At 40.6% G+C, this 17,196-nt stretch overlaps 1 protein-coding gene across 2 annotated transcripts in view; it reads left to right on the forward strand.

Annotated features, from left to right (window-relative positions):
- Window positions 1-13,279: 13,279 nt before the first annotated feature.
- Window positions 13,280-17,196, forward strand: part of EFR3A (EFR3 homolog A) — a 76,468-nt gene continuing 72,551 nt past the window's right edge. The window contains exon 1 of one of the 2 annotated variants that reach the window (XM_042035899.1): window positions 13,280-13,342. The gene's annotated coding sequence lies outside the window, so the exon portion shown is untranslated. The remainder of the gene's footprint in view (window positions 13,343-17,196) is intronic. The other variant, XM_042035898.1, reaches the window with a different exon arrangement.

Here is a 17,196-nt window from a genome sequence, read left to right on the forward strand (position 1 = left end):
TATCCTATGCCCATAGAGGCTAAACCTGGTTAGATTTATTTGCAAGTGTATTTGTAGTTGCAAGACATCTGAAGATGGTCAGGAAATGACTGAAGCAGCTGAGAATTACAGCAGGACACAGCATTTTTTGGTTGTAGCTTTTGATAACTCTCCAATACACGTTGATAGTTGTAGTTTGTTTTAAATAACTGATTTTTTAAAATTATTTTGCATGTTACAAATAAAGCAAATTTTAGATTAGGTCTAAGTGAAAAACATTTCCTATGAGCAATGCTCTCCTTTTACACTAGAATACAGATAACAAGATCCATTAACCATAACGTGAAAGACCGGATGAGTGTAAGACAGAATTTGATTTTGTCAAGCCTTATTCCCTGTGAAATTAGCTTTTCTGTTTTCAAAAACCATAAGGAGATAGTACTGTCATCCATGATTAGTCATACTAGTGCAACACATGATGGAATTACTTTCCAACTGCAGAGTGAATGTCATCACAGAAAAGGGAAGGAGGGGAGGAATGAGGGAGGGAAAGAGGCGAATCTGACAGATCTCTCTACAGAACTGTTTTGATTAATGTTAGTAAAAGGCAAACAAATGAAAAACCAGATGCATCTCATTTGGGCTATATTGTGCACAATCACCAAGGGAGTGATTAGGTGGTAAATTAGAATCCCACTCCTGTGTCTTGGACCCAGAAGCATTTTAAACAGGCCTTTCTGTAACATTATGAAAAATTTTAACAATACCCTGAAAAGGAACCCTTTAGCTCCAGATGACCAACACTTTACAAATTTTTGCCATGTAATACTCCGGGTGTTAAAGTATATTTTGTCTTGGAACCACACATTTTAGTGATGCATACAAACCACTGCACACTAGAGTAAAAATACAACACACGGTAAAAGTTACACCCCATTTTTGTCAGGTGCACTTATCTGAACAACAAAACCATGTTAGTGGGAAGGAAAGAGTTGACTTCAGAATAATCTGAAGTACTCTAACACTCAGTGTAACACTGAAGGGTGAGTCAGTGTGTTTGTTACAAATGAGGAACTGTGTACCTTTTATCATCAATACGCTACATTCACTTCTGCAGGCGTAACAGTGCATCTATAAGAAGTTATTTTATAAACATAGAAGTCTATAACACAGGATTTTTTAGGACATCCCATAGTATACTGAATTAACTTGAAACTTAAGGAGACTTCACACATTAGGGGAAAAGCTGTGTAATGAGTGGCCTTTTTGAGCTGCTTGCCCCATCCTTCATTAAAGTTCCCTTCAGGTACATTAAATTTATATATTCAGGTATATTAAATATACTACTCACAATTTAGGCACGAGTACTACAAATACTGTGCAGCGTTTTTCATTTTTTTTATGGTTCATGAATGAAACAAAGAAAGAAAATTTTCACAAAATCCACAAAGAAAATGAACAATTTCTTCTTGGAAAATTCAGTAATTAGAATTCAGTAAAATTCATAAACAGAACTAAGCAAAACTAAGGTTTGTGCTTAGTCCTGTTCACATTTGCACTGCAGAGACTTGTGAATGTAATCACTGTTCTGCTGGAGTCAAAGGAGTATCTGTCAGCAGGATCATGGTTTATTCATATTTGCAATCTTAGATTAGGGACAGAACATCTCCAATAGTACAATATAAAGGACTAGAAAAAATTAACTGCTATTATTGTTGCAAAAGTTGAGAACTAGGATTGAGGATCAGGCACAGCAATTCCTTTCATCAGTGACACTTTTCTTGGAGAAAGGAGTCACGTTATTACTTTAACTCAACTAGAATTTTTTGTTTGCTGCTTTTATTTTCTTCAATGCTATGAGAATTTGAATTTAGAAGACTAAAAATACATACAAGCTCTTGCTTCAGAAACTTTGAAGTGGAAACCAGTTCAAGATCACAAAATAAAGTTTTTATTCCTCAGAAACAACAAATTGTTGCTATTCCTGAAATGAAAGTCATATCTTCTGCAGGCTATTTTAAAAGCAAAGCAAATATCTCTTTCATGCTTTCTTTAGAAGGCAAATCATAAAACCAGCAGAAAATAGAAGCAATTGGAATATATAAGCAATTTAGAGACACTTGTTTAATCTCAGTAATTACCTATTCACAGAGGCAGGACTGGTTAGAAAGGGCTATAGATATTTTTCTATTTAAAACTTTAAAGAGTTTCCTGAGACATGTTAAATATAGGATAAATGTCATATCTCTTCTGTCAAAATCATACCAAGATAAAGAAGAGAATATGGTCAAGCAACAGATAATATTTTCTGCTGCAGTCACAGCAGATGAACAACTCAGAGCTAAATTTTGTCTGTTCACATGTATAAAAATCTTGCTTACTTCACTGAATTTCCTTCTGTGAGGCAAAGTGATGTCAGAAATCAACCCCCTCCGTGATTTTCTGAACAGCACTTCTGGAAGTGGTTCAGCAACATCAAGAAGCTGCATTTTAAAACTATGTCCTCTTTATATTCTCTGTGTGGTTTGGGTTTTTCAGTCAGATTCCATAGTATTTAAATACATGCTCAGTCCTTCACTCTTTCATTGGGCATCCCAATTAGCTGGGGAAAGTCAGATGAATTTCCCAGAGCAGCAATAAGCTTCAGAGGACTAAGATGTATATGACACAACATGGCACTCAGCTGTGCAAGTTCTAGATCACTCTGGGCAAACTTAATACATCCCAGTGCTTAAAGAAAAAGAATGTGAATGATAGCATCAGGCTACTTTGCAGACAGCAGTAACCTAGCTGTGGAAATGCTGGCCTTCCTGATTGCCAACGTTTTGATCGGTTTAGGCCCTAAGCAATTTTGTCTTCAGGATGGCACCTAATGTGAATCCTTAATGAAGGACACATGGCCACAGAATCAGATTTTAAGCATGCAGGACCAGCTGGCACACCTGAGAGCAAAGCTGAAACCAGATTTTGGCAGTCACAGATGTCATGTAAGGGCATGACCTCCTCCCAGACTGCTGCATCAAACACAAACTAGATAAAGCAACACTTTTACCTCAGTTTTCTATTTATGAACTTGGCATATTGATATAACTAAATACATGAAAAAGAGGAGAGGAGAGGATGCTAAATGATGTTTGGGAAATACTTTCTATGTCTTTGGTGGCAGCAGTTTTTATCAGTATTTCAGCTCTGTAGGCAAAATTCAGCTTGATGGCAGTGGCAATGTGGGCAGGAAGTGGGGAAAAGGAAAGTAGGGGATGACTGAAGAAAGCCATGAGAAATTCATGAAGAGGCTGAGAAGACCAAAGGGCTGTGAGGCATGCAGGGGAATTCCCCTGCTTTTCTGGGGGTTTTTTTTGGGTGTTTTTGGAGGGTGTTGGCAAGGAATGCTGATGATGCCAGTGTGACTCTGGAAGGCTTTGATACACAGTAGGCCACAAGGGCTCCGCCTCCACTTACTCTCCTCTTCCTTAGTTCTCCTGAACTATGGGTCTCCCCACCCTCTCCCATAACACAAAAACCCTATCTTGCCCTTGGCAACTATTTACATTTTTTCAAATTTTTCAAGGAAAGAAACAACATCCACTCCCCTCCACTCATGGTGGTGCAGAGAGATTAAAAAACAAGATGAACCTTAGACCTAGGAGCCAGGACTAGAGGGGAACCTCTGGAGGCACTGGAAATTAGTGGATAGGTATTGACAGTGATTGCTTCTGCAAGGGGCCACTTGGTAGAGCAGTTACAATTGCCCTTCTAGACAAAATTCCAGAAAGAAAAACCCAAGTTTCTGCATTGCAAAGTCTATGTCCCATAACTTAATCTGTCTGTGCCTCAATTCAAATGAGATAAAAGTGTTTTAACTACTCATCTCAGAAAGGTGCTGAAAAAAGCAAATTAGCATGTACATTAGTGAGGAACTAAGATAAGTATTGATGAGCACTAAGGCAAAAGCCCACCAGGAAATTAAGTTACAAAAGGAAAATCTGAAGAGGTAACAAATGCTCCACTGGGGCACACACTGAACAGCAATGAGCAAACAATTTAGAGAAGAGTTTCTCATTTGGTAAACACTAATTGCTATGTACCTAAAACACGGCAGAAGTCCAAGTGGAAGCAAATGCATGTATGTGATCAGGTACTCGCAGTGCAAAACTCTGTGCTTGAGTCTGAGGGAGGAAATTAGGTCGGCACACGCCACCTCCTGGCATTTCTTAAATAGAGCTTGTGACTTATTTATTGCCCACATTGTAACTTTGCAGGAAAATGCAAATCTGACGTATGTGCCAAATAATAATGACTGCAAAAAAATAGAAAAAAGAAAAAAAATTACATCTACACTGTTATTTTCAAAATGAAATCTCTTGCAGGTTTTGTTCCATGTAACATTATTTCAAAATTTATCTAAAAAGAGAGTGGGTTAAACATTATAATACGGGTGAACAAAATCTTCTGGACTCACCTGCAGTTGGAACAGGGGGGAATTTATTTTTTAAAATATGTGAAATTACGTGAGTTGATCCAAGACATTCATTAGCTACCCCTAACCCCAGTATTTCAAGTTAGCCAGCACTTCTTAAAAAGATCAGGTATCAGCAGAGGGGCAGGGGGATTCCTGTGCCTTGGTGTCTGTTCCTAGCACAGGAGGGAGGATGCTGCAGAGGGCACAGATTGTGCATTTCAACCAAGAGGCGTTCCCAGGTTCTGCTCTCCCAGTGCCACTCTGTGTTTCATGGTGTCACTGACACCTCCTCACAGTCCCAGTCTCCTCCTTGTGTCCATGCTTCAGGCTTTTGCCCTACGCCAGGTCTTCTTTCCAAACAGACACTATTTCCTGACACAGGGTAAAGAAACCTAAAAAACGTTTTGGGATAGAAAGGGGTGAGTATCTTAGTTTTGATACTCTTAAAATGGTCAGTATTTTACCTCCTTAACATAATTTAATGCCTATTTTCCCAAAACATATTCCTGCCTAATTTTTGTTATTTTATGAATTTCCAAGGAAGTATTTTTAACACCAGTAGGCCATTTGGCATTAGGTCAGCACAACTCAATTAATTTCATATTAATCTGCCAGTTCACACAGGCTGAGAATCTGGCCCACTGTGATAGGAAATTAAGTCTTTTTTTACTCAGTGGAGACTGTCATCCACAGGTCGTTTAGAAACTTATTTGGTTATTTTAATGAATGTGACATATCTTTGTCCAAAAGATATGAACGGGAAAAACATAATTTTTTTTTTTTTCTGTGACCAGTGGAACCAGTAAAACGTGATTTCGCATGGGTTTGCATCCCTGTACCTGTACCTGCACTGTGATAATTCAAATTCTTCTCTTATTTTCATCATGATATCATTCTGTGACACTTTTAGTAGCCTCCCCACATTCCCTCACTGCCATCTGGGAAGAAAGAAGCACAGTCAGGTCTGCCTTGGTGTTGTATCTGTGCTGTCTGCTGTTGGGTGAGTCTGTAGCTCTTATGCACAGAGTGGCAAAGCCAAGCAACACAAAAAAATGTTGAGTTCATGTGAGGCTTTTTTCTCTCAGTGAGGTCATTAATTCAGTTCACTTTTGCCTACCATTTTACAGATTTCCACAAAACCTCCAGAACCATTTTACCTGTGAGACTTCTATTATTGTCTAATGTGGCTAAAATTGACCTGTTCGTTCCCAACTTATTAGAGACTGGCCAGTGAGATTGCAAAAGCCTTAAAACTAAGGAAAAAGAAAAAAAAATATGTTATGGGACATAATGTGCATTATTTGTTGTCAGCACTTTAAATGACACAGAATAAATAGTTTTTGCAGCAAAAGCGAAGATTCTTGGAGCACATTCATTCTTTTCTAGCGGGTTTTAATTGGTTCCCAAAAAAAATAATCTAGCCAAGTCTGAAAATGGAAGAGAATAATTAGATTCTATTTTTGAATGTTATAGTAATCAAAAATCTTGACACCATTTTCTTATTTTACAGCAAAGGGAAGAGAACCCTTCAAGCGAAGAACCACAGAATGCACCAAGGTACATCAGCAGCTCAGCAGAATGGAGTGGGAACTTGACTAATACATAAACTCACTGATTTTGGAGCATAAAATACTGCAGTTTGACCACCTGTGCACGTGGCTAGCTATCCTTACAGACAACATTTCAGGAAATCTGAGTTTCACTTGGAGTGTTTGAGGCATGCCATTGCCATCCACTCCTTTGGTGAAAGCTCTGTACCTCATTACTTCATTCTCCTTCTGCCCTCAGTTGGACAAGTTAAATTTTAATAACACAGATTGCACTTGAATATGGTATTGCAACCCCCTTTACTTCATAGAAACACTTCCCATTTTAAAAATAAAATCAAGATTGCTTCAATTTGCCAGAAAAATCATAATTATAGACACTCTTGATGACAGAAAGGATGGAAAATATGTAATACAATGGAATAAGAACATCTCTGAACAATTTTGTTGCAAAGCATCTTTAAGACAATTAATGACTTAAGAATAAAACATCTGTGAATCATAAACTATTATTTGTTATCAAATACATACGTGTGTAGATATACATCATATGAGAACCTTTCTTACTCCCCTGAGGATTCTGTAATACCAACATCTTTAATTTTGATGTGGAATTAACTCTCCAAGTATATATGGCCATGGTTTTGAAAGGTATGTGGGGATTTGGGCTGCATTTTTAAGATTTTTGCTCTGAGACATCTGCAAGACTTTTCTGTCAGTGGCTGCTCACCACTTCCTGGGAATTTCTAAAGAAATGTAGTCATTCCAATCTATTTTTGCTGTCCCTCTGACAGCTGTCGTCCCACTGAGCAGAGCTGTCACTGAGAACTCTCACTTGAGACGAGACTGGGGAAAAAAAAAAGTGATATCAACCAGGAACTACTGGATGGTCTGGGGGGTGGAATTGGCATGAACTCTCTGCTCTGCTTTTCACGGCTGGTTAATATCGTCAGTTTGCATCCACCATGGCTCCTGACAAAATTAACAATGACAGAGTAAAAGTCCTAACACAGGCCCTGGGGATTTTATCTCTGCAGTTTAACAATGCTGTAATGGGTTGACTTTGGCTGGACACCAGGTGCTCACCAAGCCACTCCATCATTCCCCAGTAGGGCAGGGGAGAGAAAAATAAGATGGAAAACAACTACTAGGTTGAGATAAGGCAGTTTACAGTCTCTGAATGCATAAGCAAAGAGAAACAAAAATTGATCTTTACTTCCCGTAGGTGATCAATGTTCAGCCACTTCCTGGGAAGCAAACATTGTTAAATAACAAATGCCCCCCATTCCTCCTCCCTCCTTTGGCTTTTATATCTGAGGTGATGTCATATGGTGTGGAATATCCCTTTGGTTAATTTGGGTCAGCTGGCCTGCTTGTGTCCCCTCCCAGGATCTTGCCCACTGCCCGCCCCTTGATGGGGGGGATCAGGGGAGGAATGTTATAGAGACAGCACTGATGCTGTGCCAGCTCTGCTCAGCAGTAGCCAAAACACTCGTGTGTTATCAACACCCCTCCAGCTACCAATGCAAAGCACAATACTGTGAGGGCAGCTAAGGAAAAATGAACTCTACCTCAGTCAGACCCAATACAATCTCCATCCCTTATTCCATATCATTTGAGTCACACTCAAATCCCACATAATTTATATATCTTCCAACTGTTTCATTGTATTTATTTCTCATTACTGGAATCCATTATTAACCACACATACAAATTAAAGTATGTCCCTAACCATCTCCATACCAAACACAGATTTTCATTAACTGCTCTTGCTCGCAAGTTCTTAAGAATGGCTGATTAGGTCTATTACAAAATGAATTATTTATTGCATAGACACAAGATGAACAGAGGTGAGACTTTAAACAGACTACTTACTACACAGGATAAAAAAAATAATTACTAGTAGATAAAAAATACAGTGCCTGATAAAAGGTACCTATATTGCAGCTAGCAAAGGAATAGTATAGATTAGGAGTCAGTGTAGCTTACCACTGAATTGATGATGGAGTACACAGAGAATCCTTCCACTCAATTCCCAGGAAAGTAACCACAAAGGCTGAGTCCAAACTTTGGAAAAAAGCCCTACATACTTCCAGAGTGTGTATAAGAGACTTCTGATTTTGTGAAAGTTTTGTGCAGCTTTCATAGCTTATAGTGTCTGTCAGTCAGAAGTTCCAGCTTATCTCCCTGCATCTTGTTCTCAAGGCCAGATGTTTATTGTCAGCTGAGAATTCCACCTCTGGCACCAGAGATAACTCCCTACAGGACACATGTCTGGCCTGGGTTCTCTCACCAATTCATGTGAGGGGGAGAATGCCAGGAGCTGTCACACCAGCTGATAGAACAGATAAGCTCTTCTGTGGTAGGGGAGAGAGTCCTGCCACACCTGTGCAGGTCCCTTTACCTCACCTTGTTTTATGGCAAGACCAGCTTTCACAAGATTTCGGATTATTTTCTTTTCTATCTCAAAAACTTCTGCTGTATTGCCCCACACAATTGCCCCATCAATGCATTGCAGGTGTTCCAGAGATCCACTCTGTTCCAGCACAGTCTGGATCAGGCCATGGCAGATGGTTGGGCTGTGTTTCCACCCATGGGGCAGTTGATTCCAGGTACACTGGACATCCCTACAAGTGAAAGCAAACTGTGGTCTGCACTCTGCTGACAGAGGGACTGAGAAAAATGCATTAGTGATATCAATTGTGCCATGATTTGGCTGCCTTTGACTCCAGCTCATATTGGAGTTGCAACACATCCAGCATGCAGCACTCAGAGGTGGCGTGACTTCATTCAGGCCATGATAGTCCACTGTCAGCCTCCATTCCCCACTAGACTTTTGCACTGGCTACATGGGACTGGTAGAAACATCTTCTACAATCTACTATATTCAGATGGTAATAAAATGTTGTAGTCGCCACCCATTTATAGAATCAACCAAAAAAATGCAAGGTTGAAAAAATACAGCAACAAACACTTATTAGCAAAATGATTATTTGGTGTCTTATTATATAGTTAAAACATTTCATTTTCGTTTCATGATATGACTGTGACTGGCTTTCTTTAGTGGTGGGTGAGCAAGCAATGGAGTCAGTGCTATGAAAACTCCTGTTTTTACACTATCGAAAGCTGAAATTAATGTTATAATGTATTCTAACTGTTCAGCAATTGGATTGTTAATGTTCACTAATCCAGCCACTACTCATTTCTGTTAATGAATACTGTACGTTTCCTTATCTCTTTTTCTTTATCTGAAACATTTTAAACTTAACAGTATACTTCTTACATGGGTATAAAAGCAGTATCAACTTTCTGTCATTCCTGCATACATTGTTGTTGAGGTACACTAATTTCTTTAAGATTTTTACTTCTATTTTTTTTTTCTCTAAAACTCCTTGAAGAGCTCATTCTCTCAGACCATCTAAGGTTAACTAATCATTCCTGATACCGTTTTGAACCTCCATGAACATTTCAAATTGAAGTACTTTTTGTTGCTTGCTGCAAACACTGAACATTTGATTGCAGTCTTAGGTGAATTAGTAATCCAATTAGAAAACATAGAACTGTTGCCACCAAATTACTCATGCAATTCACATTTTATTACTGGCTGCTGAACAAGATGTTTCTGTCTCACACTTTATATAGTACTCATGTGAAAGCTCTAAAAGCTCTGCTAATATAATAACCATAGAATCACAGAATGGATAAGGCTGGAAGGCACCACAGTGGGTCATCTGGTCCAACCTCCCTGCTTAGGCAGTGTCATCCCTGAGCACATGGCAGTGGATTGCACTCAGATGGTTCTTGAATATCTCCAGTAAGGGAGACTTCACACCCTCTCTGGACAATCTGTTCCAGTGCTTGGTCACCCACACAGTCAGGAAGTTCTTCCTCATTTTCAGGTGGAACTTCCTGGGCATCAGTTTCTACCTGTTGCCTCTTGTCCTATTGCTGGGCACCACCAAGCCTGGTCCATCCTCTGACACCTCCCTGCAGATACTGATAGACATTGATGAGGTCCCCCTCTCAGTCATCTCTTCTCAAGGCTGAACAGGCCCACCTCTCTCCAATTACCTCTGTTGCCATCTGCTGGACCTGCTCCAAAATGATGACCATCACTATTTAAAGAAATGTAAAAGCAGGTCACTTGGGCCATGGAGTTCTGTGCATGTGTGGATCAACATGTGTACAAACTGTTACTTCAGGAGATTTAGGAGATATTTCAGCAAAACTGGCCAGTCCACTTAGATGGGCTTGGGATGAGGGGGAGTAAAACCAGATAGCTGGGCATCATAGTAGCCACACAGAAATGTTTTATGTATGCAATTCAACTTTTCCTTAATCTTACTGGGTAGTTTGATTGTCAGCCTAGATGTGGTCAAAGGATCAGGTCCATCTTTCATTGACAGTAAATGAAAAATTGGCATTGGACAAAAAGGTGTCTGGATACTCTCTGATGTCCTCACTAAAATGAGAAATTCTTGTAATTCACAACTAAATTTGCTACCCATTACGTAACACCTAAGGAAGCTCAAAGAGATCAACAAATACATATTCATAGACTACAGCTGTTTCCTCTGTTTTGACACTGAATTAGGAAAACAGTTGTTTTAAACAACAGCACTACAATTATGCTAAGGACTTTATTGACTTTTATTGAGTATTAGACACCACATGGTTTATGTAATAATGTCATAAAAGAGGCCTGCTTTAAAACATAACAGCTGTATTCAAACAAACCTCAATTCCAACACTGTATTTATTCTGTTATCTGAGCTTTGTAAGGCTACTTCATATACACAGATGCTTGTAAAACAATAAAAATGGGGGAAAACATTTTGAAAACCCTCAGAGAATAAAGGGTATTCATCACAGAAACAGGAACTGTAATGTCAGGCAACTGAAACTGGTTTTAAATTGTTTTAGAGAAATCAGGATGTTACTCACCATGTTACATTTAATCTGTGAGCAGTGGCTCCAGCCTTGGTTGCTGCTTGTTTTGTTTACACAGCTAGTAAGATCTAGCAACTGCAATACTTGCCAGCATTCTGCCAAAACCATATGGCATGACGAGAATGTTGGAGCCTGTATGCCCTTATGCATAGATAATAGAAAAATGAGACAAATAGCTGGAATGAAACACTTCAGTACAGAGAGCAGACTGCCTGTAGCTGATGGTTGGAAGGACGATCTTTGAACTAAAGCTGCATCTGACGTGAGTTAAGACCATAATAATGCATTTGCATTTTTGGCTGATGAAAAAACAATTAAAACTTTCCTCTAGGTTTCAGAAAATGAGAAGGATTATTATCACCAGCTGTACTTAACGGAGAGAGGGCAAATGTAGATCTACGGAATATCCCAGTTCTGACTGTTGTTGGCAGAAACCTTAATAAATTGCCTGCTAATGCCAACATGTTCTGCTTTGGAGGTAGCGACTCAATACACGTATCTATGGAAGGCTGACTCTTCACTGTGTCTTATCACTTTCATGTTTGGCCCCAAGAGTTCCAAGCCATAAGCTGTATTTCAGAAATCATATAAACAAATAAGCATGACTTCAGTTTACTCCTTTTACTTGCTCAGTTGCACCCACATGTGATAGTCTGTCCAATTTTCGCGAATTAACATGTTTTGGATACTGCTGAAAACTGTAAGACATGTAGACATCTCACTTCCTGTTTCACATTTTCAGGGTTTATTTTCAGGAACACAAGTGAAACACTGATCCTGTTTCTACTATTGGTGAAAGGAAAGTTTCAAGTAGTTTCAAAAGTGTAAGAAAATGAAATGCTAGTTTTTAACAGATGCAACATAAGCAGACCTGAAACCAGTGAAAGAAATAAACTCAAATGGATTAAAATGTCCTCCTTTAAAAGGAACTACAAGTGGAAATGGGTTTTTAGGGCTGTAGGCTGGATCGATGGGCCAAGACCAATTGTATGAGGGTCAACAAGGCAAAGTGCCAGCTCCTGTGCTTGGGTCACAACAGCTCCATGCAGTACTGCAGCTTTGGGGAAGAGTGATGGTGGAAAGAAGATGGGGAAGAAAGATGCTGGTGGAAGAGGCCCTGGGAGTGCTGGTCAACAGTGGCTGAACATGAGCCAGTGTGTGCCCAGATGGGCAAGAAGGCCAATGGCCTCTGGCTTGTATCAGAAATAGTGTGAGAGCACTGACTGTCTCCTTGTACTCAGCACTGGTGAGGCCACACCTTGAATCCTATGCTCAGTTTTGGGCCCTTCATGACACAAAAGACATTGAGATGCTGGAGCATGTCCAGAGAAGGACAACAGAGCTGGGGAATGGGCTGGAGCACAAGTCTGATAAGGAGTAGCTGAGGGAGCTCGGAGTTTTTAGCCTCGAGAAAAGGAGGCTCAGGGCGACCTTCTCGTTCTCGACAACTGTCTGAAAGTAGGTTGTATCCAGGTGGGGGTTGGTCACTTTTTCCAGGCAAAAAGCAACAGGGCAAGAGGAAATGGCCTCAAGTTGCACCAGGGAAGGTTCAGGTTGGATATCAGCAAGACTTTCTCCACTGAAAGGGTGGTTAAGCATTGGAAAAGGCTGCCCAGGGAGGTGGTGGTGTTCGAGCACTGGACATGGCATTCAGTGCCATGGTCTGGTTGACAAGGCGGTGTTGGGTTCGATGATCTTGGAGGTCTTTTCCAACCTCAGCAATTCTATGAAACACTTCAGATTTCCCCTTGCCTGTCTGGAAAATCAGGCATCAAAGGCATCGGATTTGGAAGCTGGCAGTATTATTTCAAGGAAAACTAAGAGATTGTGCCGCCTTGGGTTTCACTGATTTTCACTGGCGTTTGGCATCACGGTCTGTGTAGGTGCGTTTGAACTCCGCTCTCAGAGGAGCGTCCAGCACCGCTCGCCCTCCCCTGCCTCTTCCTTCAGTGAATGGTTGAGAAGAGCCCAGCCCAACCCGACCCCGAGCCGGGCCCGCCGGGCAGCGGCCCCAAGTCCCGCCCGCGGCACCGAACAGCCCTCACACCGGGGAGCCGGGCACGTGACACGGGGAGCACCGCCCCCAGGAGCCGGCGAGCCCACGCCGCAAGGGCCTCTGGGAGTTGTGGTCCGCCTCGGCGGCCTCCGCTCGTCCGGCCGGTGCCTGGCGGTGCTCAGCCGGCCTCGTGCCTCTGGGATATCCCCTCGTGCCGTGTCTGGGCGCTTCTGCATCCGCCGCGACCTCTTGGGGAACCCTCTGTGTGAGAGGGATGGGCGGAAAAGGGCACGGAGCAACTCCTGATAGAACTACAGCTCCCGGCGTGCACCGCGCTACGGAGAACCAACGGGACGGGGGGGAGGGGGGGAAAGATGGCGGCTGCTAAACCGAGCCGGAGCGGAGGTTGAGGTGAGTTTGGGGTAGCCGGGCAGCGCTCCCGCTATTCGTGTTCACCTTCACAGTCGCGTCCTCGTCGCGATCTCCCGCTTCGTTCCCCTTCTCCACGCTTGGGAGCGGGGAGGACGCGCCTGAGAGGTGGGCGCTGAGGGGGTGGTGGCAGGCTCGGGCCGCCCGGCTGGTGCGGGAGAAGAAGCCTCAGGGCATCGCCTCAGCCCGGACCCGCCGTGGCAGCGGCTCGGCGTGTCCCTGTGGGCTCTGCGGTACACGGTCCCGGCGGAAGGGCTGCTCGGCACGGGAGTTGCGGGGACAGCGGGGCTGGGGACAGCGAGCGGACCCCCCGCTTTTACCGGGCAGGGTTCTGGCTTTGGGATTTCCCTCAGCAGGTTTTCCTCAAATGGACCTTAACACAGCGAGATACTAATCGAACACAATGCAGGTTGACAGGAGACGACAGTGTGAACTTTCGTGGCTTCGTCTTTGAAGTTAATTGTGCATCACGGAGCCATGCTTTAGATAATTTAGGTGTGGGTTCCCAAATCCTGTTACTGAAAACTAGTGCAACGTCTCTTTTGGAATACATCTAGAAATGTATCCCCTGGTCCTTTGAGCTGAGATACAAGGGAGAAAAGATGCCGGTGTGGGTTGTCTCTATGCTGTTGTAGAACTTACGGAAAAGCCTGTAACTTTAAACCAGAGTTTCAGTTGCTATATCAAAATCCAGTTTGCTAGCCCAGATGTTATACTTTGCAAAGCTACATCAATGTTTGTTGTGCAAATTGAGTAGGTAAACTAAAACCAGAGTTAACAACAAAGGCTTTGGGATTTTACAGGTGGTTACTTCCTAAAGCATTTGTAATTCATTCTAAGTAATTTGAAATGTTTCTCAAGTAACTTCAGGGCATCTTGCTGGAAGATTTGGTGTTGATGCTCTTAAACATATGGTTAAATTTCTGTGAGAAATTGGTGGTTTGGAGTTGAAATCTTGATTGTAGTGCCCCGATAGGCCTAAAGGCTTATCCATACGTTTTATTTAAGCCTTTTAATAGCACTTTTAATACTTGTCTGAAAGAGGCTGTTAGAATGCGATTAATTACTGATTCAGGAAAAATCTCACAAGAATGAAATTAGAATACAGTCTGTGATTAAACAACTGTTTTACATATTGCAAATGTTTGCGGTTCACGATGGACAGCGACAGTAGCTTCTCTCTACTTCTGCTCCAGACTTGTGCAGTAGGAAGGAATGAACAAATTTTATATTGCATGCAAGTTGCAGGAGGTGTGAGAATACTCACCAGAGCTGGCAATTGAACTTCAAGTATAATGAAAAGGGATTGCACTTCTAATTATAAAATCTAAATTACAAAGAGCGTGGCTTAGGAACAGCTTTGGTTGATATCAGTGACTTTTAACTGCCCAGCCTAACTCTGTAAGGAAGTAATCCTTGTAACGTTACCACACAATTTTTAAACAACTTTGAAGATATTTAGTTTTTTAAAGTAAAAACAAACAATGTTTTCTGTAGTTGCATTCTCTCATAGGTAAGAGAGCAGGGTAGTCTCAATTAATTCACCCAGCCTCATGCTTCTCCACCTGAGAAAACTAATTCAGACTAAAGTCAGGTACCCAGTATTACACTGGGGTGTGCAAATCCATTTTATAATGCATTTTTTGTGTTCTGGGAATAATAGTTGGAGCTTAACTATCTATATTTAGGAATGAACATGTGATTTATTAATCTTGCATTGCACTGGCCATTTGCCTACTTTCAAAGCTAAAGGCATTGATTAATTTTTCAAAGAGGATATAGGAGTGGAGAACTAAGTGATGTAAAAACTGTGCAGTGGATTTTTAATTTTTCAGTTAATGTCTGCGTAGCTTGAGTTGTGTGGCCGTCAGAGGTGCTTAAGCCTATGCCCTTATTTGGCTTAAGTTGGAGGAATGAATAGGAGCCCAGCTGGCAATTTCATTTTGGAGACCCAAAATCAAGTTAAACATTTATGGTGTTACATAATAAAATAACACAACAAGGGCTTACTGAAAGAAAATACAAAAACCCAGGCATGCTGACTCCATTTGTTTACCTGTAGCACAAGGTTATATAAATTTTTCTATTTTAGGTCTTTTAAAGAGCCCCATTGTTTTAGGGCAGACAGGAAAACAATCTTTGCTTTTCTGTTTGGCTTTCAATGACACTTCTGGAATCTTGTGATAATAACAAATATTTTTCTTATAAACTATCCTTTAATTTCATATCCCAGGTTAGTTAATGGGGGGAAAAAAAAGTCAAACAAAGTGCATTTTTATCCTTTTTCTGATGAACAATGAATTCACGTTGGGTTTCCTAGCCTCTCCTAGCCAAATGGTGTAAAATCTTCTCAGAACGAAACTGTAAGTTCTTCAGAAGAACAACTTTTATGTGTCTTGCAAGTGTTCATCTGCCTTTTAAGGTACATTTACTATCTTTGCACTTTGATTATAATTGCATTTAGAACTATTGTTATATCCTTAGGAAAAACACAATGACTTTTAGTCCTCCACAGAAAAGTAGATACGATTTTATTTACCTTTTTAATATCCAGGAGTTGGTTGCTTTGGTAAAGGAAGCATTATATAGTACTTAACATCCATAAATTGCATCTCATGATGTGTCACATGTCACAAATTGACATGGGATATGTTAAATAGTACGTGTTAGACTAGGAAACTAAGTAGTATCACATTATTTTCTGTAGCTTTCTTTTAATTAGCTAAGTTCTATTTCATCAGATTCTGTGGGGATTTTTTTTCCCTCTCTTGTTATGTAAAATTTTAGTTCAGTGACAAAAAGCTGAGTACACTCGTGGTGGAAAGCTTCTTGGTTTAGTTTAGTTCTGTTCTGCTAACAGGTGACAGCATCTGTGGATTAAACTTTGTCCTAGGCCAAATGAGACAGCAATTGAAGATTTTATGGAGAGAAAATTGTGTGGTCTGTTCTGCATGTAGAGTCAGGCCACCTCCATATGGAATTTTTGGTCCTGTTACAGATCATAAAATAAATAAAAATCCAGCGAGTTATTTAAAAACAGAACCAGATATTTTCTATTTGTCATAGTTGGTAATGCAAATTTTCTAGTAATTTCTGCAAAAAAGTCCCCTAAAAATCTTCTAAAAGTGAGTTGACTTTGCTGGCAGCAGCAGTGGTAATGTTCTAGAAAAATGTATTGCATTCCTGATTGCTGGTGATTGTCTGTAAAACACTCTGAGTCTCTGGCACTTGACTCCCTGAAACTCTCAGCAGGTTCTCTGCATTTTTATTTTCCTACATGTCAGTAAATCTGTTTCCTGTAATGTTTCAGCTAAGTACATAAGTACATTCTGAATTAGAGATTTTGCTTTTCCATGTGTCTGTTGGACATGACAATCCATAGCACGTTTCCTTTTATAAAATTATGCTGCTTCTCACTCTGTCCTTGGAGAGGGACATACAGCTTTCTAATAGATGCGATATTTTAAATAACTTACTTTGAAGCACTATTTTTAATCCCAGTTGCTGTCAGCAAATTGGAACCTTTGATTGAAATCCATACACAACGAGAATAAAATTTATTTTTAGCAACTATGAGCGCTGCTTTAATATGTGGTCATTAAAACATATGTTGACCAAATTCAGTGTTTATTCTCACATTATCAGTCTCGGAATTACAATTTTTCCGTGTGCATATACATACAATTATTAGCTGAATATTTTTTATTTAAATTTTTATTTTCTTTTTGATGACAGCAACACAGTATCTGAGATTTTGTTCTTATTTGTGGAAAGGTACATTTGTGGGGAATTTGCATTTGGCAACTAGTAAAACCCAAATGCACTGCTTTAATACA

The sequence above is a fragment of the Corvus kubaryi genome, unplaced genomic scaffold, assembly GCF_017639235.1.
Source record: "Corvus kubaryi isolate FWS band 111438036 unplaced genomic scaffold, C.kubaryi_AGA036_p1.0 37385, whole genome shotgun sequence".
NCBI classification, from domain to species: Eukaryota; Metazoa; Chordata; class Aves; order Passeriformes; family Corvidae; genus Corvus; species Corvus kubaryi.